The sequence below is a fragment of the Ambystoma mexicanum genome, chromosome 1p (genome assembly GCF_040938575.1).
Source record: "Ambystoma mexicanum isolate Mex_15411 chromosome 1p, UKY_AmexF1_1, whole genome shotgun sequence".
Classification (NCBI taxonomy): Eukaryota; Metazoa; Chordata; class Amphibia; order Caudata; family Ambystomatidae; genus Ambystoma; species Ambystoma mexicanum.
Window position 1 is genome coordinate 61,987,902 of NC_090921.1, and position 27,925 is coordinate 62,015,826.

Below are 27,925 nucleotides of genomic sequence, written 5' to 3' on the forward strand. Positions count from 1 at the left end.
TGTGTCAGTGTGGGAGGATAACCTGGGTGAAGGTTCTTCGGAGAGTGGGGGTGAGGTAAACAATGATGAGACATGGTATTCCCCCTTTTCCCCTATCTATGCTCCACCATACCAGGAAGGATATCTTGAGCCTTCACCCCCTTCCATACACAAACACTTTCACACAGACAGTGCGCTCTGGGAAAAGACAGTCTCACACCTGAGCATTACATTGGACATGTCCCTCTAATCGGGTCAGGCACTTGACTTTAATCATTTACCCGCTAGTCCTCAGGGACCTGTCATCCAGGTGGCCAGGACATGATAATTGCTTTTGGATCCAGTCCCTGGTGGTGGACTAGTGCAGGATGATAGCAGGATGATAGCCTGGGTGAGGGGTTTTCGGGAGTGGTGGTGAGGCAACCGATGGTGAGAACTAGTATTCCCCCCTTTCCAATGCCCATGCCAGGGAACTACCTGGTAGGATATCCTACAAGGTAGGATACCTTGATACTTCAAACCCCCCCCAACATACATGAACACTTTCACACAATCAGATCACTCTGGGAAAAGAAAGACTCACACCCAAGCATTACATTGGACTTGTCCTGCTAATCAGGTCAGGCAAAGTCAGGCACTTGACATTAATCACCTCACCCGCTAGTCCTCAGGGACTTGTCATCAAGGTGGCCAGAACATGGCAATTGCTTTTGGATCAAGTTCCTGGGGGCGGACTAGTGCAGGATGATAGCCTGGGTGAGGGGTCTTCGGGAGTGGTGGTGAGGCAACCAATGGTGAGACCTAGTATTGCCCCCTTTCCAATAGCCATGCCAGAGAACTACCAGGTAGGATATCCTAGCATGTAGGATATCTTAAGACTTAAAGCCCCCTCCATACATGAACACTTTCACACTGACAGTATGCTCTGGGAACAGGAAGACTCACACTTGAGCATTACATTGGACATGCCCCGCTAATTGGGTCAGGCAAAGTCAGGCACTTGACTATAATCATCTGCATCTGATACCCATTAGCTCTCCCAAAACGGATAAAAGATGGAACATAGAGACACATTCAGAGCAAGGAGGAGCATGAGAAGGAGCAGAACTGCCTGGGCAAAGGCAAACCTAATAGAGCACAGCGACCAACAGAGGGACTAGAGCAAAGGGTAGAGAAACCAAGGAATTTCCTGCAAGGTGTCATTGCCTCCAAAGAGCCATGAAAGATACATGGAGAAGATTGAATCCCAGACAAGAAGAGTGCATTGTGTTTCAAGGGTGCCAGCGACCCTACCGGGTGACCGACAAAGTTGAGGAGACGAGGTCAGGCATGTGGTACTAAACTTGACTCGTTAATTAAAACCATAAAGACAAGAAAGGAATGTGCACAGTCAGTGAGTTGGTCGAGTAACATGAAAGACCGATGTTTGTTAAGTAAAGAGTGAAGTTGCAACAGTATATCTCATAATTGAAGGCTGCACACATGTGGAGGAGACACAAAGGAAGGCAGACCTGTGATAAACTTTAAAATACTGATTACTGTGAAGCCAGTGATACAGAGTTGTAGAGTGGTCCGATGAAAGGAAGTAGCATACTTGAAAGTCCGTGCAAAAGGTGAAATGTTTTGGTTATAAAGTTAATGAACTCTAAAAGGCATAAATAATCAAGATTTACTACGGCAAAAGGGGAAGTGAAAAGGTGAATGTTGATCTTTTGTGTATATGATATTGAACTACCCAGACCAATAGACACTGGGGCGAGTGTGAGCTGAAGGGAAAGTCGAAGTTGTCCCGCGGAGGTCTCTAGAAAAAGCCTCACCCATTTCAAGGTCTTTGACATCAGGAAAAGATCAGAGCCCGACTGATGGAGACCAGAAGTGTGATAAGTTAGGAGAAGGGAACCCCTAAATAAAGTGAATTAAGCCTGGGGAAGCGAACCCTGCAAATGCTGTGATTGAAAGGTCTGAGCCCGATGGGGGGAGACCTACGTACACTTTTTGTTGAACTGTGAACTTTTTGTTAAAATATGAAAGAACTTGTGAAAGCTGGAATTAGAGACTTTATGATGGTAGGCTAGGTAGTCCTCGGTCTATGTTTTGAACTCCCTTTGTTTTGCAAACCTGAGCCAGAGCGTGTATTGTCATTCCACCTGAAGACGAAAACAGGATTAGTGAAGTCCTTGATTCCAACTGAATATATACCATTAAGGAGACCTTATTCTCCCAACCGGTTGGCCACTATCAAATACACCAATGGGACAGAATAGTCTTAAAAATAAGACCCTCCCACATTTTCATTAGACCTAGCGCCTTAAACCCACCTTTTCCCCAACCTTTTTTTTGGTGCCAATCCCCCTTTATCAGAATCAAACTTAACTCAGAAGGGTCTGATGACTTCCAAACCTTCTCTGAAGAAGTTGAGCCCCTTTTCTCCTCCGAATCAGAAAGCACAATGGAGGGAACCCTTACACCTCCTGAAAATATGGCCAATATTGTAGCTGGCATAGCTCAACTAGCCACCCATCAGATTCAGGCTGAGGATCATTTTTAAGAATATTTTGCAAAGTTGGTCAAATTACAAGCCAGACCCCTACTACCTCAATGGATAATACAACCCTACCAGGAGGGGGAAGACCTAGAGAATGTTTTGCTAAATTTTGAGCAATTATCCAAGCAGCTGGGACGGGGAGAATATTTAAAAGAAATGCTACTTGGGCCTCTATTGAAAGGTGAACTACAAACCACCTATCAGTTACTTAATCTCGCCTTGGATCTACCTTCATATCCATAAAAGAAGGACTCTGCAAAAGAGTAGGCCAGACCACTAATTTCTACTGACAGAAATGTAAGATCTATCAGATTAAACCCCGGTGAGACTGCCCTGCAAGTAGGGGAACAAATTAAGAATACTGTCTCCATTTGGGTCGGCAATGAAACTCTGGGGGAGTTAGTAGAAATGATCATCTTGGAAACTGACTTCAGAGGTAAAGCGCTAAGGAGAGAAGAGCCCAGAGGAATTAAACCAGCACTATGTATCTGCTTCTCATGTAGAGAGACATCATTTGTCTGGACATTGTCCCAAAAATCAAAGAGAGGAGGCTAAGGGAATAGTATGCTAAAAGGAGAGTTATGCGAAGAACAAAAAGAAGACCTAGAAATCCATAGCATATGATTATGCAGATTTTCAGCCGATTTTAACTATGAGAGAGCTCATGGTCAATGGAAAGGTGATCAAGGCATAAATTGACTCTGACATTAAACAGACAACCATAAGAGCCGATTTGGGCACTCAGCAAATCTAGAGAATGCAACTTTAGTTAAAGGCATGGTCCGGTAAAAATTTTTATTTAAAAAATAGATAGGCAACATAAAAAAAAATACTAGCATTCTCTTTTTTAAAACTTCCTATGTAAAATGTTGAGCTATTCAAACTCAAAATTCGCAAAAGCAAGCACATGGGCGCATCCATTTTGTGAAATGGATGCCCTCCTGTGCTGGCTTTTGCTTTTGCGGCACTAATGAAGGAAAAGCCAGCCAGCTGTAGTAAACAAAAGCTACCACTGGGTGGCTTTCCCTTCATTAGTGCTGTACGCGGAGGACGGGGACCGGAGACCAGAGCAGGAAAGCTGCAGCTGAATCCCGGTAAGTGCTATTTTTTTTTTTTTAAAAACTAGCTGGAGGAGCCCGGAAAACTTAGAAATAAAACGGCAGCTTTAAAAACATATTTATGTTTGCGGTCGCTTTTGAAGCGACCGCAAACATAACTACAACGTTATTGTGTTGGAAAACGCTGCGGGTTTTCTTTCCAAGTTTCTCAGGCTCATCCGGCTCGGAGGAGCCTGAGAAACTCGGAAAGAAAAACCGCAGCGTTTTCCAACACAACCGCGTTGTGTTTTCTGCCTGAATCTGCTTTCCCATTTGGGGCTCTCGGGCTCCCTACGGGCAGCCCGAGAGCCCCAAATGGGAAATCAGCTGTAGGAAGAAACACTACGTGGCATGTAAACACAACCGCGTTGTGTTTCTGCCTGCTGTGGCTTTCACTTTGGGTCTACGGTGCTCCACCGGAGACCCAAAGTGATAGCCACAGCAGGCAGAAACACAACGCGGTTGTATTGGAAAATGCTGCAGTTTTTCTTTCCGAGTTTCTCAGGCTCCTCCGAGCCAGGGAGTCACAGCTGGTGTCATCAGCCTTACGAAAGAGGTAATTTATTAGTATAGGCCATTTTTCTTTCACAAAGACTGACTAGAACTGTGTTTTTATTTGATGGTAGATACTACTCACAGGAGGATAGCTAATGGGCAACGTGCTTGCCTTGGAAGCAAGACGACACAGAGCAACACAGGTTCGATCCACAGGTCTGCGCTTAGAAACCTCTGGGTATTAAGCATGTTATAAATAACCAACCATATCATATCTATAGGGCAAAGCGGGAGTTTTCCAAACCACAACAATTAATAAAGGTTTTACAAATTGTACTTCTTGTGTCAGTGTCATACTTGTGATACAATGCCTCCCTTACTGTTTGTGTGTTTCTAACTTGAATCTTGTATGGAAGACGTTAGAGAGTCTATGGCAGTGGGTTTATAATACCCTGTCCCCGTTATTTTATTTTTTTGGATTTTTTATTTAGCGCTATGAACTCTCATGCATCTGAGCGCTGCTTATTTCCCACGGTGTGTGGTGCTCATTTATCAATCTCGGAAGGATGAAAGGCTGAGTTTGAACCTGCTAGGATTCAAACCTGTATCAGCAGGCTCTGCACGGATGTCAAAGCAAGTGCTCTCCTCGCTGTGCTACCTGACTGGCCTTTTTCTTTTTGTTTACAGAATAAAACTCTCATCTGTCATAAAAGCAGGTGCACCTTGTCTATCTCCCTAACAGGTTGTATTTTCTTGGTCTGATCGCAGGGATATGCCCTACACGATGGACCAGCAGTCCATATGATGCTGAGCTGAACTGAGCTGAATCAACTTGCAATACAACTGTGTACTCAGTAAAGAAAGTGACAGTAGGGTCATGGAGATTCATACAAGATTTACTCTCCCTGAACAATATTGTTGAGGCACCATTCCCCTTAGTGCCAAACCCAGATATGATATTATGTAACATCTCACTGAAAACTAAATAATGTACAGTGACCAATTTAAAAAAATGTTTTTTTTTCAATTCCCCTACATTAGGAGAATATTTGAAATGTTTCACTTACCACAGAATTAAATAAAACATACTTGGTTACCAGAGGGTTATTGTGAATCACCCCCAGTCTCAACTGAGTGTTACAGATGGACTTGAGAAACATACAACTTGACAGTGCGGTCATCCAGTATGTGGATGACATATTGGTGTGTAGCCCTATAGAGAAAGAGTGTAGGAGAGATTCAGTGAAACTGATGACCATATTGGCAAAGAAGGGATATAAAGTGGACAAAGAGAAAATGCAATATTATCAAGAGGAAGTTCTATACATAGGTCAGCTAATATCGAAAGAAGGAAAGAACGTAACATTTGAGAGGGCAGAAGCAATACTGAAAACACGCACACCAGAGACTGTGAAAGAATTACAGAAATACTTGGGCCCTTGCAATTATTGTAGAGCATGGGTCTTTGACTATAGTACACATATAAGGCCACTTTTAAAAGTACTGAAAGAAGCCCAGAAAGATAAAATTGACATAGTATGAACAGGTGAAATTATAGATAATTTTGGTAAGTTAAAGCTAGCATTCAGCACAGCTCCATTATTAGGGATCCCTGATTATAATGAAGATTTCAATATTTTCCCATTCAAATGGAGTAGAAAATGTCCATGGACACCGACCCTTAGCATTTCAGAGTGGGATTTTAGACACAGTAAAGCAAGGCCATTATCCATGTCAGCAAGCATTAGCAGCAGCAGCTTTTGCAATTGAGAAATGCACCAGCATAACTATAGGTTGTGCAGTAACATTATATGTTGAGCACGCTCTATTTTCCATCTGTGAAAAAAAAAAGCACATTAATAACACAGAGAGCATCCAGTTTTGAGGTCATTATTTCAAACCCCTCAATCATAATTGTCAGTTGTTGAACAGTAAACTCAGCCAGATTCATAACAAAGTCAGTAAAGGAGGGAGATTACGTTCGCCATTGCACAAAGTACACTGAACATCATGATGAAGTACCAGATGCCAAAGAAAATGCACTAGGAAGGGGGACAATTCTCTTCATTGATGGGTCCTTGTCAATCGACCAGAGCATGGGTAAGAGACATAGCGAGACAGCAGTGCTGAAAGTAAAATTGGATGACAGCCTTGAAACAGTGACAAGCTCAAGATTGCCAGTGCATTCCGTAGCACAGCACAAGCAGCATAGCTGGTAGGAATAATATTAGCACTGGAAGCGCACGCAGAGGAGAAAGTAAAGCTGTACTCTGACTCCACCTACGTGACGTCAACAGTACACGCTGGATTGTCACTTTGGAAAAGAAGTAGCTTCCTGTGTACGGATGGCACACCAGTGCAACATGCGCCATTACTAGAGAGGCACATAGATGCACTTGAACTTCCATCGGCTATCACTGTGGTCAAGTGTGCAACACACATTGGTAGTCCAGGCATGATTTATTGCATGCTGAGAGGTGATCTAGCACCCACTAGGAGTGTTTGTTAGAATATAAGGTTGGACTTTGTTAAGTAAGAGTTGTAGTTTTTTTATGAGCAATACCCGAATAATAGGACAGCCATGTTCTTGTAGGCCACAATTGGGAAAAAGCATTTTTCTAGCCACCCCATATTGAAAGACTATAGGCTTCATTTCTCCTTTGTTTTACTTTTGCAAATTGAGTAAGCAAAGGTTCGAATGGCAGGGGGATGGCAAGCAATTGTGATTAATATGAGAGGGGAATTTTTACCATGGTAACATAACCCTGCCAGCATGAACCCACACAGAATTTCAATTGCAAGAATGAATAAAATATCAAGGAATTACTTTACAGCAAAAGTGTCTTGCCAGTTTTTTCTAAGCAGAGCTGGCACCCGGTGGGTGGAGGAAGGAGAGAACATAACAGGTGTTGTGGGGCAAAAGTAGAGGAACCAATCAGAGAGCTGGGAAATCATGTCCAATCTTGGAATTATTCTGCTGAAGCTTGTGTTATCTTCAACACAATCAAATCCAGTTCGGTTCAGGCTTGCTGCTGCATAGCTAGTTTTGTATGTGGAGTGTCCCAGCCAGTCAAAGCAAAGTGTTTCTGCTGGTCAACATATGGTGAGTTTAGTGAGGGGAGGGAGATTTCAGGATTGTGATGTCAGAAATGGGTGGTGCAGGGTTTGGTTTCAGAAACTGTGTGTGCCCAATTAGAGGGGGGCAATGTATTTTATCCATGGGGGCTTGATGATGCTATAACCAACCAGGTATTTTGACCTGCCCTAAAATGTAACTTATTTGGATCATGTTAATATGTGTTCAAGTGTATACATATTGTATCCTGTCCTGGGCGCATGTGAGAACCTTTTCAACCAGTTCAGTTCACAGGGCTGTTTTGAAATTCTCTCTCCCAATAGTGAGGGTTTATTAAATATATGTTATTCCTGCATGGTGTCCACTCTCCTTTAGAATAGAGTTATTTCCTTTAATTTAGATTACCCCTGTAAAGGAGGCCTCCTTTACATTTGGTTGTTCACTGGGAAGATATGTCTTTTTTAGAATGCAGCTGACAGCAGCCTGGGAGCAAGCTCAATGATTTTCTGATGCATAATACTGAAGAGCACGGAATGGGCTCTGTGGAACCAAATGTTGCACTGAAAGAAATGGCTCTGCAGCTACCCAAGTAATGAAATAGCTGTATGCCATTGTGGCCCCTTGCATGCACTGAAGCAGAATTAAGGCCTCTAACATGGAAGAGCCAGCTTCATAAATGATGGTGAGTGTCCACGGTGTAGAGAGCAAGCAGTATAGAACATGTGTTATTTGTTGTTGTGTTGTTTTAAGGTTAAATAAAACATGAAAATAGATCGGTAGTTTGTGGCAAGGGCCATGAAAGGCTGCGTAGTACACCCCTTCAGGGTCAGAGCTATATGGAGGTCGAACCCCCCGCAGATGAATGGGAAGATAGCTATTTTGATTTGTGCTAGTATTTCGTTGGCACCATATTTTTTTGTTGTTGTATAAAATAGGACATTGTAATATATTGGCACCATGTTATGTTATGGTATGGGGTTTTGCATTGTATTGTGTATTTTATTGTATTGTGAATGAGTACTTTTGGCATTTTTGGTGGATTTGAAAAGGAAGGTAGGAGAAGCCTTGTTAGGGGGATTTGAGAGGGTAAGTGTAAGAGTATTGACATGTTGTTGGATTGTGTATTTGGGTGGTTGTAATGTGGTGTGTGATTTGTCAGAGTAGCTTGTGTGTTGAGCTAGGTTTTGAGGTGGGGATGTGAACATTGGATTAGGAAAATGTTTGTGTAGCATTTGTGTATTACATTGTTATACTATATGGTATTGTGTGGCATATGTGGTGATTAAATTAACAAAATGAACCATTACTTTTGTGTTAAATGTCTAAAGGAAATGCACTTTTAATGATTCAGTGTCCAGCTATACTTAGGCTGCTTGATTGCAAAACTGTTGCGTTGTTGGAAAAGGGCGGGGTTGGGCTTGTTCATGGCTGGTTGGCAGACAACATTTCCAGGGCTACATTCCTGAGGGAGGGGGCTGGAGCAGAGTGTGGAATGGTGAAAACAGCCCCAGATAGCTCCGTGGGTGGAGGTGCCTATGACACGGTTGGAGCGATATGTATTTTGAGGTAACATAATATTGAACAGGGGATAGAAATGTTGTTTTATTAAAGGGGTGGATAGTATGTTGATTCAGAAGAAAACAAGGAGTGAATGTACTAATTAAGCTACAAAGGTGACTTAGTTTGCATATTTGTAAGATTCTGTGGGATATCTCCACCTCCTCAGGGAGAAATGAAATGAAATGAAGCATTTGAAACATAACCCAGCAGTATGGCTCATAAGGGCCTTTCCGCATACACTGTTATTTGTGCCTTTATTTGATTTGAAGCTTTGTTCAGACGCATGGAAGTGGGTGTTAAGCTGGAAATGAGGACAAAGAAACAGCCTACCCTGTTAGAGGGCTTTTAAGAAGCAGGAGTTGTGGGTTAGGTGTCAGTAAATGAATGTGAAGTGCAGATGAAGGTATGGGTTTAGTGTTGTGGCTCGTGGAGCACAGTGTGGTTATGTGAGCCCTGTACTGCCCTTCTTATTTAAGGAGGAGCAACTAATTTGAAGAGGAAGTCACCTGACGGAAGAAGAGATTATGGGGCTGGCACTGTTGATATCATACAAATATTTGCTTTGTTTATCTTTCTGCAATTTAGTAAATAAGAGTTTACTGCATGATACTCGCTCTCATGCTCATTTATTGTAAATAATATAGGGCTAATAGCAATTGTATGGAGAGTAGTCTTTCCCACTACTATACAGTTGACAACGTTCTGTGTAATTCTAAGCATCAACATATTCTCGCTTTCTGGTAAGTAGTCCTTCTAAAAACATTCACTGTGTCATGAGCTCCGAGAAGCAGCATTGTGCCTCAGGACACCTGCATGGACAACCTCACGAGAATAAACCTGTCTCTGAGCCATAGGCTGTGAACGAGGAGCAGAACATTGAGGACTTCCTTTATATAAAGTATTTCCATGCTTATCTAAATAGAGTACAACATCATTTGTTTTTTCATAGCAACTGAACCCGCATTTATGGTGTTCCACAAGGGTACACATTAGAAATGTCAATGTCACCCAACTCTGTGCACTGACTGCATCAACCTCAAAAGGATAAGGGAGGCAATTTAACTTACCTGTGACCTGTAGCCTCAGCAGCAAGCGCTTAACTCACATAGATATCTGACAGGGAAAAGCATAACCCATTCTTATGGTCCACTAATCCTGGCAGGTTTGATAAGATTAAAATATAGAAATATGCTAGACCAGTGTGAATGAATATCATTTCAAAGTTTTATTTGGTACGTGTTTGGCAACTGATGCAGCACTAGAGTATGGGAGTGTTTATTCTGGCTCTATTCAATTGTTATGATGAAAAATGTATTTTTAATGCTTGCATTGTATCACCCATACGAGGCGAGAAAATGCTGTTTTATGAATGTTTTTTCCTACGAAAGGCCTTCTTGAGGGCCTCCTTCACTTCCTGGTTTCTCAGGCTGTAGATCATAGGGTTTAACATGGGTATAATAACAGAATAAAATACAGTTACCACCTTATCCTGATTCATAGAATGCACAGAGTTGGGCCGCAGGTACATGAAGCAGAGGGTACCGTAGAAGAGGACAGACATCAGGTGGGAGGAGCACGTGGAGAAGGTTTTGTGCCTCGCTTCTGCTGAGGACATCCGCAGGATGGCTGAGATGATAAAGATGTAAGATACTAAAATGCAGATAGATGTGATGGACATGTTAAAGCCAGCAGACACGAGCAACACAGTTTGTTTAATTCGTAGGTCACTGCAAGAAATCTTTAATAGTGATGGGTCAGAGCAAAAGAAGCCTTCTAGCTTGCGTGAGCCGCAATAAGATAAACGGAAGGTTTGTACGGTCGACGTCATAGAATCAGTGAAGCCATAAGTATGAGTAAGGACCACCAGCAGAACACAGAATCTTGGCGACATCTTGATGGTGTAGTGCAATGGGTAACATATTGCCATGTACCGATCGAAAGCCATGATCACAAGAATGTAAAATTCGGAAATCACAAAGGCTACAAACAAATAGAACTGAAGTGCACAACTGATAAAAGAAATTGACTGATTCTCAGTAGCCAAACACATCAGCATTTTCGGGACAACACAAGTTGAAGAGCCCAGATCAACAAAGGACAAATTGGCAAGGAAGAAATACATAGGCTTGTGAAGGCTTGAGTTTACCACAATCAAGCCAATAATCCCCAGGTTACCAATCACAGTAATGGCATAAACCAGAAGGAAAACAAAAAAAGGACAGTCTGCAGTTCACGGCGGTCTGTGAGACCCAAGAGAATGAAATCTGTAGTTCTATTTCCCGCCTCCATATCTTCAAGATGTTTTGAAACCTGAAAGGAAAAGCAATAGTTCCTTCAAATTGACAAATGCACATCTAATTATCTTTTAATTAATGTTTTCATGTAATTAGTGATTTTGCATGCTTCCATTTCATCTTTGTAACAATATTAAAATGTTATAACGTAATAATAATTATCTCCAATGACAATAAAATGTGAACACTGATACTTAAAGACTATCATTCATTAAAATATGTGTACTATACATTGATTTGTGCATGCTGGCCAGGTGTAGTAATTGGGCTGCATAATCTTTGAGCAATTGAGATAAATGTTGCAAATGATTCCTATATAGCAGTATTTTGGTAGTCAGCTGCGCCAGAAGCCTATCAACAGGCCAACTAGATTTCCAAAGCTTACTCTTTACTAGTCAGCATTTAGTATTTTCTTTAATTTATATAGTGCTTTCACCAAAGTGCTGAACAGAGATTAATACAAAATGGTACACTATTTACCAAGATAGTTGGCTGTAAACAATCGACATAGGAAGCAGGTAAGGTCAGTCTGTGCAGCATTCTCCAGTTTCCACAAGACCTGGTCTGATTTTCCTGTTTGTTGCAGTGTGGGCGGACTTCCATTCAAAAGCCCTGCATCACCACAAAGTTTAGGAGCATACTTTTGTGACTGCAGTCTGTGCAGTCTGTATGCAGTCAGTGTGGTCTGCGTGGAGCCGTGCTGAACAGCCCTTCAGAAATGGAAGAAGGCCGTTGCCTTCACTGCTCCAAGTCACGGGGTGATGAAGAAAGGATCCAGGAGCTATTTAAATCACTCCTATTTTGAATAGGGACACCAGGCAAAACCAACGAGCAGGTAAGAATAAATACAAAGTGTGGTAAGTATTTTGCTGATGTTCACTCCCACCTTTGCTCTCATTCATGCACGCCCGGCCACACCTATGAGCCTGATAGCTTTTTGATATTGATATTGATATTTTATTTCTATAGCGCTCGTACACAAGAGTTTCAGAGTGCGACAAGGCAAGGGAGGGGAGCAGGGGTGAACAAAACAGTCATTTTACTAGGACCAGTGACAGTGAGAACACGCAAGTGCATGGGAGAGGGGGAGGGTAAAAGTGCATGGAAGGTGGAGAAGTGGAAAGTGTGAAGCAGAGGAGAAACAGATAACTAACAATAAATAAATAATAAAGGCAACAAACAGTGGTAGTGCAGCCAGCAATTTGCAAATGCTAGGTTTAAGGCAGCACACAGGGTAGGTCTGATAAGTGCAGGAAGAAAAAGGGGGGCTGTATGGGTACAGATGCAGACCCCAGTGCACGAGGTGGCCCGGAGGCAGTGCGGGATGGTGGCAGGTTGAGCAGGTGAGCAGGTAAATGGGCCCGGAGGACAGAGGGTAGCCAGGTGCACAGTGCCAAGAAAGAACAGATCAGAAGGGGAGAGGGGGAGAGAAGGCAGAAGAAAGAGGAAGGTCTTGAGGTGCTTCCAGAACCAGCGATGGTTCTCCTCAAGTTTTAGAGTGGCAGGGAGGCTGTTCCTGAGGGAGGCCACAGCCGAAGACAGAGATCTACCCCAGCTTTTTTCTTTGAAAAATGACAGACCCTGAGGGAGTTAAAGGTAGAAGAGTGAAGAGCTTTTTAGGAGAGGTATTTGCGGAGGGATGGCTGAAGGTATTTTGGACCCAGGCCCCAGAAAGCCTTGTGGACAATGCACAGGGTTTTGAATTTAATCCTTGCATCCACTGGGTAGCGAATGGAGAGATTTCAGAGCAAGGGGGCGGAGAGTAGAGGCAGGTAGATTTAGAAAGAGGCTGTTACAATAGTCCAACCTAGAGAGAATCAGAGCTTGGGATACCATGAGCCTCTGGGGGAAGGAGAGGAAAGGAGGAGTACAACTGAGGAGGTGCAGTAGGAAATGTGACTTTTTAGAGACCTCACAGATGTGGGCAGAGAAGGAAAGGGTGGAGTCAAAGATGACCCAGAGGTTCTTAGCCTCGCAGGTGGGGGTAGGAGGAGGGCCAAGGGAAGGCGGCCAGAGAGTGAGGAGAAAGGATGGTGAAGGTGTGCCAATGAGGAGGATCTCTTTCTTGCTGGCATTCAGACAAAGATCATTGGCGGCACACCAACCTTGAATGGCAGTTAGGCAATCAGAGATGAGAGAGGGAGAGGAGGTGGCAGAGGGCAGCCTGAAAATGAGTTGAGTGTCATCAGCGTAGCAATGGAAATTTGAGCAGACAATGGCACTACAGTGGGCAAGAGTTGCCAGGTATTGGTTGAAAAGCCAGGGCGAGAGATTAGACCCCTGGGGAACACCACCGGTAGAGAGGAAGATAGATGATCGGAAGGACCCCAGTTGGACTTGGGAGGGTCGATCTGAGAGGAAAGAGGTCAGCTAGGCCAGAGCCTGATGAGTGACACCCAGGTTTTCACAGATACGTTTGAGCTTGATAGTATGGTTGACCGTGTCGAAGGCAGAAGAGATATCATGGAGGATGAGGACAGAGGGAATGTTAGAATTAAGGTTGGAGAGCAGATCTTCACGGATGTTCAGGAGAGCAGTTTCCTTGCTTCTGGCAGCTCTGAAGCCAGACTGGTGGTCATGGAGACAGCCACCAGAATTGGAATGAAGGTTACGCTGAGAGATGGCGTACTTTTACAGGAGTTTGCCCAGAAAGGGAGTAATGGAAATTGGGTGATAGTTAGCTGGACAAGAAGGATCAGATGTGTGTTTCTTGAGAAGAGGATGCACAGGGAGTGCTTCAGAGGGGAGGGGAAGAATCCCGAGGCAAATGAGTTGTTGCAAAAATCAGCAAGGGCCGGAGCGAGGGTGTCAGTGTGGTCCTTGATGGTTGTAGAGGAACAGGGATGAACCTGTTTTGATAAGGCTTTCATAGATCGGACTTGTCTAGCGACCTTGTCAGGGGAGAAAAGAGCTTTGAGAAATGAATGCAACAGTGACAGGAATAGTCCCTCCTCGGAAACAATCTTGCCCCTGTTAGAAAACTCCATGTCATTTGAACTTCATAACTCAGCTGCCTTTGAAAAAGGCAGTGCAGTGATAACGAGCAAAACGTACACAGGAAATGGGGATATTTACTCAGAGGAACAAAGTTTAAAAGCAGAAATTACATACAATATTATCTCATAAACAGCACAGAAACAGCTGTGTCTTCCCAAATCTACTGCTCTCTCTTCTTTCCCTTGAAACAAAACAGAATTTTAGCAATAAATCTGCTGAAGAAACACTGTTGGCACCAGACGCTGATAACATACTCATTAAGAACGTTAACAACACCATGTCAATTTCCCAACCTGCTGCCCTCGATCAATTGGCAAAACCCCCTTTGTAGTGGAGAGAGCAACTAATTCAAGTAGAAATACACAGAATTAGTAGGTTTGAGGAGGACGTTTTACAAGAGCTTCTCCTTTCAGAAACACAGGAAGTCGTGCCTTTAAACATCATTGAGGCACATATTAATAACACAGCAGCCAAAGAGGTAGTTGAAATACAGTCTGACATGGAAACGGAAACCAGAAACGAGCCTCAATTGAAAGTTGGATGGCAATACACAACTCAGAATACTGTACAGGCGGAAGAAATAAAAACCCTAGTGGAAGGAATCCTATTCATCTTTAAATCCCTACAGGATTCTTTGAATGTGAAAAGCAATTCAAATAATTCAAAAAAACCTTCACAATTATGGGGCAGTAAAAAATCAAGTGACTCAGCCCTGACAAAACCACAATCACATGGAGAAAAAGTAACCAAGGCATCAAGAATCCACTGAAATAAATCTTTTTTATTTAAAACCAGGTGATGAAATTTCCAGCAAATTTCGCTAAACCAGGATAGTTTTGTCCCCAGACAAGGCTGTGGAACTCTCCAATGTGGAGATACTAAAGGGAGCACAGGACCAAAGAGGTACATGAACCTGAACTACTCCGCACAGGAGGAACAACAACAAGATGGCACTTGGTTACCACAAACTAACAAAAAATATCAACTCCATCACAACACATCTTCACTAAGGAGGAATACTCAGTGATGAAATCTTCTGAATCTTTTAGCATTAATCCATTGTGTACTACAAATCAGAATGGAAGAAAGGGAAGCCTTGGGACAACGTTGATTCCAACAAAACTCCCGAACGTTCCAGCGGTGACCACTACACATCAAAATAAAGACTTGGAACAAAACATTAGTAAAAGAAAAAAGGAAGTCTTGGCTACTCGTCAGGTAACTCTATTGTCTGGGGAGCGTTACTCAATTCCTATGGTAAACACAGATTCTAAAGAAACCTAGAGTTTAAGAATAGAGGACCAAAGTGAGGTAGCTGAAGTGTTGTTCCTTCAAGTCAAAAGTTCAGCAATGTGCCCACATTAAACCCGTTGCCATATTCTGTCATCTCATCTCAGCAGGTTAAAGAGTCGAACCCACATCCGGGAACCCCTGAAAAGGAAAATCAAATAAAAAAATCCTGAACTACTGTCAAAAATCAAAAGCAAGTTTGAGAAGAAGACCTCCAAACCCAACCATAATAGACCTCTCAAGACCCAAAAAAAGTCATAATCAAGTATGATATGATAGTTTATTTATATAGTGCTTATACACAATGTGTTTCAAAGCACTTCAAGGCCAGGGAGGGAACAATGGAAAATACAATGACAGGCCATGAACAGTAAGGATGTGAAGTTAACTATTGTACTCGGCCTGATGACATTTCAGATAGTGCAAGAGCTAAGAAATAGCTATGGAAGGGATGGGGAGAGTGGGAAGAAATGGAAACAGACCAGTGACTACCGTACTAGGCCTGATGACATTTCTGGTAAAGCCAGACAAAAACAAAAGGATGATTATCGTACTAGGCCTGACTATATTTCATATAGGGCTGGAGGTGGGGGGGCAAGAGCAGTCCTCTTGGTTACTAATGATGACTCCCAAGCGCCTCAAGATTTGATGGATTTGTCACAATATTGCTTTGAACAGTCAGAATCGGAACTGGCAGTGACACCTCTGCCGCCCCAGGATCTTCATAAACAACCACAAGAAATGAGTACAACCAGAGGCCCATTGGATGCCATGATAGAGGTTGACGATTCACCAATATTCTTGACCCTTGCTGAAAAGAGATTGAGAACTACCGAGACTCACCTGGTGGGGGAAAAGGGACAGACAAGTCCTCCATCTGTCCATACATCGAACAGAGAATCCCCATATTTGGATGAACGCATAAAACAAGGAAGTGGGGAAAGGCCCTCTCAGGTGCAAGCACTGACCATGCCTAGGTCAAGACAAAGGTTTAATGTCCCACTGATGACGAAAAAAATGTATCTCCCAGAAGAAAAAACTAGCATGGGTACCCAAAAGAGAAATTTGAAGAAACCACATGAGGAAGATAAACATCATCATTCTATAAGAGCCTCAAGCTTGAATGGGAAAAGAACCAGTGAAAGATCACTCAAACTGGAGAGACATTTGGATAAGGGAGACAACATAATATTGAACAGAACAACGGTCATGCCACTACTCCATTACATTCCAAATCTGTATCGAATCCACTCAAGTGACTTGAAAATAATTGAATTTGGGAATGACTACTGCACAGATAGTATCTAACTTCACATTCCATCACTGGTGGTAAAAAAGAATGTTGCTGGATGCAGCCGATAGCTTACTAATGCTTGGCTTTGATCTAATAATGATTAAGACCATTGAAGATCAGGGAATTATTTCACAGTAAATTAATGAGACAGTAGGAGGCACAAAGACAGCTTCAGAGGATCCCAGCACTGTAGTGTTGTGTAGGGAAGGGAATCAGAAAAATAAAGAGAATCCCAAACCTTCAAAGACCCTCTGAACATTGGTTATATAACGAAAGGACCAAACCTACCTTCAACATTACATTGAAACCAGATTGTTGATTGGATAACATAAATGAGACAAAATTCCATCTCACAGTGTAGGAGATGGAGCAAACAAATTTGTCATGGATCCGGAAGCATTAGCCCAACAAGTATGTGCATAGCCAAGCAAGAACAGGCACCGGAGCCTGTAAAACCATCATGGGCACAAGGCAGTGAATCACAAGACTACCCTCCTCTAAATGGCTTCGTGGAACACAAGGGACTTCATGCACTTGACTGCTCCAACTGATGTAAATCTAGGAGATTACGTTCTCTTGTGTTTTCAGGAAACATGGCTAAGGGAGAACCCATGTTTGGATGGATGTGGAATAATACTATTGGCAGCTTTGTGGGGGTCCAAAGAACGACCTACATTGGGCCTATTAACAGCAATAAGATCTGGCAGAGGTCTGAACTATGAAAATACCATCTACTCAAATCGTTTTGCCCAAGAACTTTTCACAAACTAGAATCACCAGTGGACTTTTGAGGCTCTAGAGAAGCAGAGCTTGCTAGTAGTAATAAACCTAAATTGGAACCCTAAAGTGGATACTAATGATGAGTTTTTAGACATGGCCTCAAACTTAATTGATGTTGCATATATTCAACAGCTTGTCAATTATATAATCGTCTGCAGAGACCTCAATGCGAGCACTCTAAATGGAGCCAGCGGAAAGATCTTTGAGAGAGGAACCTTATGGCTCTATCTTATAAATTCACACGACTTACACATTCTAAAGATGAAAGAAGAGAAGGGCAAACCCCCAATACCAACTTGTGAAAGAGGTTCCCAAAACGCAAACTTTGTATCGAGAGATCTTTCCACCATATAACCTCCTTCAAAGTTATCCAGACAGATAACAGCGATTACAACTTGCTGTGTACAACCTGAAGCATGGTGGGAAAGCAGACACAAGAGCAAATGAAGGCCTCAGTTGAGGTGAGGCGTGCAATGGGGGTACACAACTGAAATTGAGGAACCCTGAAATCAAAACAATAACACAGGACTACATTTACCACTTCTGTGAAAATGGTGGTGATCCTGAACATCCTACTGTGGACTATATACTTATTCTTGAATGTCATCGACAGCATAATTGAAGTCTAAGCATAGAGTCAACACAGAGCATTCATACATATAATGCTCTGGTAGTGGAGAAAAGAAGACCACTGAGAAAAACCAGATGCCAAGTACCCAGAACAAATATACCCAAAGATACAGAAGAGGCTAACATCATACTGGGGGAGTATAAACACTGGCTGAGAATCTACAGAGCCAAAATGTATCAGAAGGACTAAGAAGAAATGCTACAAACGATCTGTGGCAGAAAAGCAAAAGAATTCCAGTCTTTGATTAAAATTAAAATTGTATTTATTATAAATGTGTTACAGTTTATAAATAAACTTTTTACATGCTTACATATTATATATACATAGTCAAATAACAAGAAAAGGAAAAAAAGCTGAATTACGTGTTCATAATTAATACACATGAAACTTGCTAAAACCATATCAAAATGACTAAAATTCAATACATTCAATAAGATCAGCTCTAAAAACATTATCATATGTACTTCCATAAAAATATTCAGTCTACATTTCATTCCCTATACCTCTAGCTAAACACGAGAATAATTCCCAAGCAATACAATTGTCTCAAATAGAGATACCCAATAACTGCTCGATCTCTAACCACACGTTATACATTACTATTAAGCATTTCAAATTTGTGGAATTCAAGTTACGCCACCAAAATATTTCCTCCTTTATATGCTCCATATTATGCACATATTTCCGATAACATCTTTTATACGTATTTAGCATTCTCGAGCAACCAGTTAACACATGTTGCCCTGACTAAATTATCATTTTGTCCTCACATAATCTACAGCATCGCTTCTCATCCGTTAATTTATTTATTACCCCAGTATTTTCTAATACTGGTAGAAAATTAATCCTGGTAAGTAAGATAAACCATCGGAGTCTAATGCTAGGACATAAATTTAAATACTGTTGAGGCTTTTTGTGTGTATATAGAATATACTTCACAAAATGATATTTTTTTGTTGTTCTAAATGGGCATAATTATCTAACCAGTCAGCCAAGTCAATTTTCCTTGACAAAGCAGATTTAGCTGCTGGGGAAAATATATCCTGGCGACAGCTCCAGTTTATAGTGTGCAAATAATTTTCAATACTGGTTTTTAATAATGATCTCTTAGCTTCCATACACAATTCTTGCCACAAAGAGACCAACAATTGGTTACAAGAAGTACTATTAAGCTTCAAAAAGAGGTCTGTCCTTTTCTTGAGCACCATCGATTTCAAGGATAACAACCCCAGTTCAAGTCTGATAATGGCCATCGGAATAGAGGAGGGGAGGCCCAAAATTTTTTTCCCAAATTCATCCTCCACCACCTGTAGCCACTTAAGGTCCATTTTTTGTAGGGCCTCGAGGCCATAAATCATCATAGGGATGAAGACCTGCTGGAACAGTATGCGAGCCGCCCAAATGCTAAATCCCCCATGGGTCAGAGTAAATCGATAAACCAAAGCCGTGATTTGAGCTGCTCTGATTTTGCGAGTTTGAATACAGTGCAGATAGTCATTGGTCATCTCAAACTCAATGCCCAAGTATCTATAAGAAGGGGTATTGCATATAACAGATTCTAGTACTTCAAGTCTTATACAAGCAATCTTTTTACTGGAGAACACCATCGCTTGAGTCTTTTCCAGATTGATTGCTAGCTCATTCCTTTTACTATATAACCACAGTGCTTCTGCAGAACGTCGCAGACCACTAAATGTATGGTCAAGAATGACAAGATCGTCTGCGTACGCAAGTACCGGGCATCTTTCGGCCCCTATACGAGGCGCCCAGTTATATACCTCGAGAATAGCTAAGGGGAGGTCATACACAAATAGATTGAATAGCGATGGTGCAGTAACGCACCCCTGTTTAACCCCTTGATTCTTCTCCACTTGTGCTGTCATGTTACCTTGTGAATGAAGCTTTAGGGAAACTGTATTGTTGTCATGCAGAAGTCTTAAATAGTAAAGAAGACCTTGAGGGCAGCCAAGAATTTCAAGTTTAACCCAAAGTAGCTCTCGGCGTACTCGGTCAAAAGCCGCTTTAAAGTCTACAAACAAGGCGTAAATAGGGGGTTCCCCCTTTTTCTGGCATTCATACACAAGGTGTCCAAAATAAGCAGATTGTGCGTAGTGGAGTATCCCTGCCTGAAACCACTCTGGAAACGATAAAGAAGACCTCTCCGATCAATCCAACTTTGAAGTTCTTTTAATAGAAATCTGGCGAAAATGTTGCTAGTGCAATCCAGCATGGACAATAATCTATAATTTGCTGGCTCTAACTTATCTCCCTTTTTAAATATTGGGATCAATATTGCCCTCCACCAAGAGTCTGGGATTTTCCCTTCACAGAAGACTTTTTCGAACAGAATCGAGAAAGGAGGAACAGGAGGAATATTTTTCCTTATGATGCTACTTTTCTCTCCCATATTGATATTACGTTCTGACAAAAATCTTTCCCATTTCTCAGCACCGATAGGATTGATCATGGGGGCTTTCCTGTTACCCCGACCATCCCCCAATGTTGCCCATATATTACGAGTATTCTTAGTGCATAAAACACGCACCGTGTCCTGCCATTGCTTGACTTTTTTTAGACATCTTTTTTGCTTAATCCACATTTTGTACTTATTCTTAAGCAATCTACTCAAAGTATGGAAGGACTGTGTATTAGGGCAAGACTTCTAAGCTTTTCAGATTGCAGTTCTAAATGATCTTTTAGCATCCCTAATTTCCAAATCATACCTGTTTACCTTAAATTGTTCAGTCCATGCTAGTCCCATATTCGAAGAAGCATGTTCAATGGAAAAAGCAGATATCCATTTTTCGATGTTATCTATTGTCATTTCCTGGAAAATGGCTATCTCTGGATGAGGCGTCTCCGCTATATCCAGAGCTGCTTTAGCTATATTTTACTCGGACCAACTAATACGTGTGCCACATGATTTACCCTCAAAATCCCCAGAGATTTACAAGCATGTTTAGTGATGTACGGGGCAACTGTCAATAAAAGTAAAGCATGATCACTCCAATTACTATCCAACACCACAAAGTCTCTAACAAGAATAGCCAATTCCAGGGTAACAAAAGCATAATCAAGAGTACTCTTAAATTTTCCATTTCCCCAAGTTTCTTTGCCAGGATTATCACCCAACGATCTTCCATTAATCATTTCCATGTCCCAGAGTTTGAAGAAATTCAAGCATTGTAGTCCCACCATATCTGTTCTCGTCTGGCACATGTTACTCTCGTCCCTTAAGAGAGGGTTACTTGTAGACCATTTCCCTCCCCACATGTGACAATTAAAGTCCCTCATAATCACAATGGGTTTATTTCCCTGCTTTAAGGACCATTTTATCATAGTCTCATGCAGAGATTCTTGGATTGCTTCATTATGGATCTCACCAGGTGGGGAGTAGAGCGTGATTAACAAGATGTTTTTCATATGATCCACAGACCACAATTCAAATTCAACAACAACAAGAAATTAATCTAAATTAGTCTCAATCTGACGAGATTTGACATTATGCTTGATTCCCACAATAAGACCCCCATATGGTCTTCCCTGAGGTCCCTTATTAGCCAAGGATTGATATACTGTGTATCCATTTAGTACAACTTGAGAGGTTAACCATGTTTCCTGTAGACAAAAACAAGGGTACTTGGTTACTGTAGACAAAGACCCTCCTACTTGAAACAAATGGTTAAAACCCCTGCAGTTCCAAGACATAATAGCAAAATTTCAGTCCTGGTTGAGGACCGCTGGTAATGCTTCCACCAGCCACTTCAAGACATTCTGGATGTCCTCAATCTGGGGTAGATACCAAAGGCATGAACGTCTTGTTCTTGGTCTCAGGGATCTTTTTCCTAGGGCAAATATGATCTTCCTTTTCAGGATCTGCGTCCAATTGCACATCCACCTCAACTAAATTGTCTTTATATGATCTCAACAATTGTATGGTAGATTGGAATTTACAATGGATAGCAGAGACATTGGTGTTCACACAAGTCAGAGGTTCAATGAATTCAAAATCCTCAGATCTTAGAACTCCCAATTGAGGAATTGAATACAATCTAGTAAGGAGTCCAGATCTCGTGAGCCAATCAGATTCATTCTTTTGGTAGAGGTTCTTAATAATACATATATTCCTCTTGATCCCCACCTGACCCGTACCTGCCTCCTTTAAAGTTAAATTAACATTCTCTCTCATGGGGGAGGTCATATTTCTACTGCGGGGAGTGGAAGCAATCTTATCAGGGTCTTCTTCCATAAATGAGTCTCAGAGTGCAATCGAGTTTTCCATAACACTGTTAAGGCCATCTCAGTGATCAACCAGCTGTTAAGCACCCTTCTTTTACCAACTTTTGCTTCTTTGCCCGTGTCGCTTTTTTCTTCGCTTTTTTAGTAGTCTTGAATGGTGCAGCAGTTGATGGAGGTAGTGAGGCCTCGACACACGGTTTCTTCCTCATAGTTGGCCTTCTAGCCATTCTCCTCTGTTTACAAGAGAAGAAAATCTCAGAATTTGTAGGAGCCTCGATTTCCTGATCAGAGTTCTCCTTGTTCTCTGGCTCTGCCTCCACCATACCAGCAGCAAAGGAGAGATTATTCTCTGCATCATCTGTCTCGTTGCAATTAGCCTCATTTGCTGCATCCATATTGATGGTATTTTCAAGAATGCGCCCACACATTTTTAATAGTATTTTCAGCGCAATTTGCAGTGACGCTACTGAAGCTTGTAACTCCTTAAACCCACCCGACGAGGTATAGGAGTCACTGGTGGGATCCATCGCGGACTGATCCATGAGTGCCTCCAAATTAGGTGAGGCAGACAGCCTAGCTGCCACGTTCAATGGTTGCGTCGAATTAGGGGACAAGGTATTCAAGACATGAACTTCCGGAATTCTCATCACAGCTGGAGTCATCTGCCTTTGTATGGAGAGACACATATCTAGGAGGGAATTATTGTCTTTCTGTCCATTGATCGTCTGCTCCAGGGAGTGGTTGTCCAAGTCCATGGGCGGTGCCACATGCTGTTCTTGTGTCAAGTTGCCCTCAGCTTGAGGGTTGGGTTGAAAGAAAGAAGTAATGGCTCCCATTGTTACAGGAAGAGGTTTTTTGCTTTTACCTTTGCCCATCTTATTAACCATTCCCACTGTAGATACTTTCTCTTTCATTTTGCGTAAATTATAACCAACCGCCGCAGAACAGGTACTTATTGTCTTTCCAAAAGTTCTCTTAAATGATCCACAAAAGGACAATAGAAAAAATCCTCTAACTCAATAGTATCGTAGACTTCAACTGTTAAAAACACCAGCTGTACTAGCTAAACGCCTTACTTAGATCAGCCTCATATGATGGACAGGTAGCAAGGGACAGGCAGCGTGTTCAGCTGTACTAATTAGCACAGGGGCTCAGAGAACCATATCCCACAGTCTCCCCATGACTTCTTACACTTTGTCCCATGCACATCAGCTTGACAGTGCATCTACCTGCTTCAGACGGCCTAGTCCGGCATTAAACAGTAGACAAAGTGAGATACAAAGGCAATAATTAAACTGAAGAAGCTGGGAAAATACCCCTGTCAGTTAATACTGTGCCTTAATAGGGTTTATCCCTAGGTAACCTTGCGACCAGCCCAGGACAGTCAACTATGGCCATCAAGGGCAATCAGCAATGCCTGCTATTTTTACCGGGAAGTTGCTGTGAACTCACACCACCTTCTCTCAGCGATGTCCACCCCTCGCTCCCGCGCTGCCGAGCCGTGCAGAACTCCAGGCCAGGGACTCACCACCAAGACCAGCACACGGCCCGATGCAATCAATCTGCCCCCGCCACAGCAGCATGCCTGCTGCAGCCGAAACAGGTCACAGCACAGCAAAACGCTTCCTCTCCCTCTCGCTCACAGTGCCGGCGTTAGAGTAACGGACCCACCACACTCCTACGAGGAAGCAGGAAGCAGTCGCAGCTGAGCTTTCCGGAAGCCTTCCGGTGTGCCCTCCCAAGTGACGTGAAGGAGGGGCGTAGGGGAGACGTGGAGGAGTGTCAAGCCGCACCTCTCAGTAAGTCAAACAGGGGCCGCCTCCGACAACTCAATTTATTTTACACTTGTTTTACCACTCCGTGGGTTTCCAAATGAAAATTGTCTCCAACAGTGACGTACAACAAAATAATGTTACTGACAGGAAGTGGATTGATCCCTTTTTAGCTCTCAACCAAAAAACGAACTCCATACCCCAACGTCTACCAGGAAATGTAAGCTTGATATTGGACATTTCCGACGAGGTAGACACCATTCTAGGGAAGTTACAAAAGCTAAATCCTTCAAGTGCACTGGGTTCTGACGGCCTAACCAGGGACGTCATTTGGGTGTTGCCAGGGGTCGCAACTTCGACCCCTGTGGTCTCCCTTGCAACCCCTGTGGTCCTCCTTGCATCCCCTAATCAATTTGTTTTAGAACTTTTTTTAAGTGGAAGCTCCTGGCCTGTCTGTGCCAGCACCATGTGGCTCTTTGTTTCTGGAGTGGCTGGCTTCTTTGTTCAGGCCTCTTAAAAAAAATGTTCTTTAAATGGGGTTGGACAAGTGTAACACTTTGAGCAGTGACCCTAAATAAGAAAGAATAGGAATAAAAAATAATTTGTCTTTCTGGAATTCTATACAATAATTGCTAGACTCATTAAAGGTTTATTTCAAGCACACTTCAGGGGTTGAGTCACTGATTTAGTCTGTTTTTAAACACCTCAACTCAGCCTTTCATCCTTCTTCGGTCGACAAATGAGTACCAACACAAGCTTGGTGATATTTTATGTATATTTGTTCTATATAAAGCGATTAAGCGGAAGTGCTATTAACACATCATTATCATTTGGCCTTGGATGTCTGCTTGCATTCACAGTAATTTGGTAATATGGGCCTATACGCACTGATGTGAATGATACAGATGGTGATCCATTCTTGTATGAAATGTATATCACATTATAGTGATATCGTAACCATATTTTTCGTTGTGTACTTAGGAACAATGCTATTGAAGCCCCTTTCTGTTTTGTCAAGGAGTGAAAGGTTGTGTTCCATCGCCTCCGTGATGTCACTTCGGGGTTGGGTCAAATGACATCACTTCCTGTGATGTCACCAGAGGTCAAGGGTCATGTGATGCCACTTCCGCTACCCCTGGCATTTTGAGGAAATGACATCCCTGGGCCTAACCAATGCTAGAGGAATGGGCCATTTTCAACCATGAGGTCCTAGAAAATGTCACAAAAAAATGTGAGATTCCCAGTTCATGGAGAACCGCGCTAGTGGTACCAGTCTTTAAAAATGGGGAGAGAGAAAATCCAAGAAACTACAGACCTTTCACTTTATTAGATGTGATTGGAAAGGTCTTCGGCTCTCTCCTCCTCCAGCGTTTTCAAGATTGGACAAGGACAGCAGGCTGTAATGACCCGTTTCAAATGGGGTTTGACAAAGACATTGGTACAGTGGCAAACATCTTCCTCCTAAGCATTCTGAAGGGAAAGGTACAGGAGGGAAGACCAAGAATATTTGTGGCCTTCGGTAACCTGGTCCAGGCTTTTGACTAGGTAGTCAGAGAAAGCTTGTGGGAAAAACGATGGACCAGCAGTGCCAATCAACAATACTAGATCCTTTAATCATCCTTCATTCCAACACATCTGTGCCAGTGTGTTTAAACCGGAGGGGCACTTTATCATCAGTAATCACCACAGCCAGAGGTGTAAAACAAGGATGCCCACTTGCTCCAGCTGTCTTTAAATTCTCTTTGTCAGATCTTCACAAAATTCTGAGCCCAAAATTAGATCTTTTCCACCAACCATAGGTGGGGTAAGAGTGACTTGCATACTGTATGTGGCATCTGATCTTGATAGATCAAACAGCAGTGGGCCTACAGCGTCAATTGACCAGTCTCCAAATATACACATTCAAAAAATTAGAAATAAATAAAGGAAAGACTAAAATAATGTGCTTCAAGAAAGCAGAAAAAAGAAAAAAAGTAATGAGACTGGACGGCACCCAAATTGGCCAAGTAAGGCAACTTAAGTATTTGGGTGTCACGTTGTCCAACAGGCCAGTGGAGACCGCAAAGTGTGTTGCCTCCTTGAAAAAACAAAAACCCTGGTGAGGTTTGGGCGCTTCCCCATACAAACACCACTGAATTACTGCAAGGTAAAAGTAGTTCCCTCAGTGACGTATGGTGTTGAAACAATTCCGTCAAGAACATGGCCGAGGCTGGAGGGTCTCTTTTGGAGGAAACCTTTCGGACTGCCAAACTCAACACCAGTTACCCTCATACAAAGGGCATTAGGCCTTCTTTCACTTCAGGTGGTGGTGGATTGGAATAATTATTTAGAAAAGTCATCTCACCAACAAGTCAAACAATATTTGTAATTATCAATCAAGAGAAGATTGGAGGCACCAGCAAACTTCTGGGTAGTTAAAAATAAATTGAAACTCCAGGAAATAAGCTGCACAGAAGTTGACTTGATGTCAACGTCTCAGGGGGGATAGCTGAGGGGCAACATGCTCAGCTTGGAAGCAAGATGACACGGAGCAACACAGGTTTGTTCTCCGGGTCCGCGCTTAAGAACCTTTAGGTATTAAGCAAGTTATAAATAACCTATCATATCATGTCATATCCCCCAAGCATGAAAAAAGAACTGAGGAGAACATTACTGGATTTATACCCTCAATATTGCTTCTACTTACCATCTAACTGTAAACGTACCATCAGCCTGCCCTGAAATGAATCTCCCTGTAGGCTATTTGGTAAAGTTGAAATCAGTTTCTGAAGACGCGATTCACAGGCCGATTCATGGAATAATTAGCGCGGCGCAAGCGGGCAAAAACGTGCGATTCGCAGTGGAATAGCGAAAATCGCAGTGCAAGTGCGAAAATCGCATGAAAAGCAGCGCACGTCGATTCATGGAAGGCCGTGCGCGAGAAAACCAGCGGATGTGCGATAAAAAAGTGCGCGGCGCACGTTGGCGCACAGGCCATCTAACAGCGTGCGCCAGGTCACAGCGAAAATCGCACAGGCCACAGCGAAATTCGCACATAGCGCGGCGCACGCAACAAAAGTAGGCGGAACACGGGCGTAACACTCGGAATGGGGAACAACTTGCCAAAACGTGGGCGTCACGGGGGAAGTACAGGGCACAAGTGCGCGGAACGCCCACACGCTCGCCTACAACACGTATTCATGGAATAGAATAGGGGAAAAAAGCGCACGCTCAAACCAGCGCACAGGCACAAACACGACCGCCACAAGAAAGCAGGCGGTAGCGTCTCTGCGGCTGTAAGAAATGTGCGCCAAAAGGTGCGCCAACAAATAGCACCTATATACTGCCATGATGAATGTCCCATACTGTGGCCCTCCAGGAAAAATGACGTGCAAAGGAGTACCCACAAACACGGACACCCGCTGACAAAAAATACGTGTGCGTGTATACCGGGGTGCGCGGGAAGTCTAACACGCGATTTCAGCAGGGTACGTGCATCACAGGGGTTCGCGTGAAGTTATTCACGCGATCGGGCCTGGGGGAGCGGGCAACGTGTATTTCAGGGGTTCGCGTGAAGTTTCTCACGCGATCGGGCCTGGGGGAGCGTGCTACGTGTATTTCAGGGGTTTGCGTGAAGTTTCACACGCGATCGGGTCTGGGGGAGCGGGCTACGTGTATTACAGGGGTTCGCGTGAAGTTCCTCACGCGATCGGGCCTGGGGGAGCGTGCTATGTGTATTTCAGGGCGTTCGCGTGAAGTTTCACACGCGATCGGGCCTGGGGGAGCAGGCTGCGTGTATTACAGGGGTTTGCGTGAAGTTCCTAACGCGATCGGGCCTGGGTTAGCGGGCTATGTGTATTACAGGGGTTCGCGTGAAGTTCCTCACGCGATCGGGCC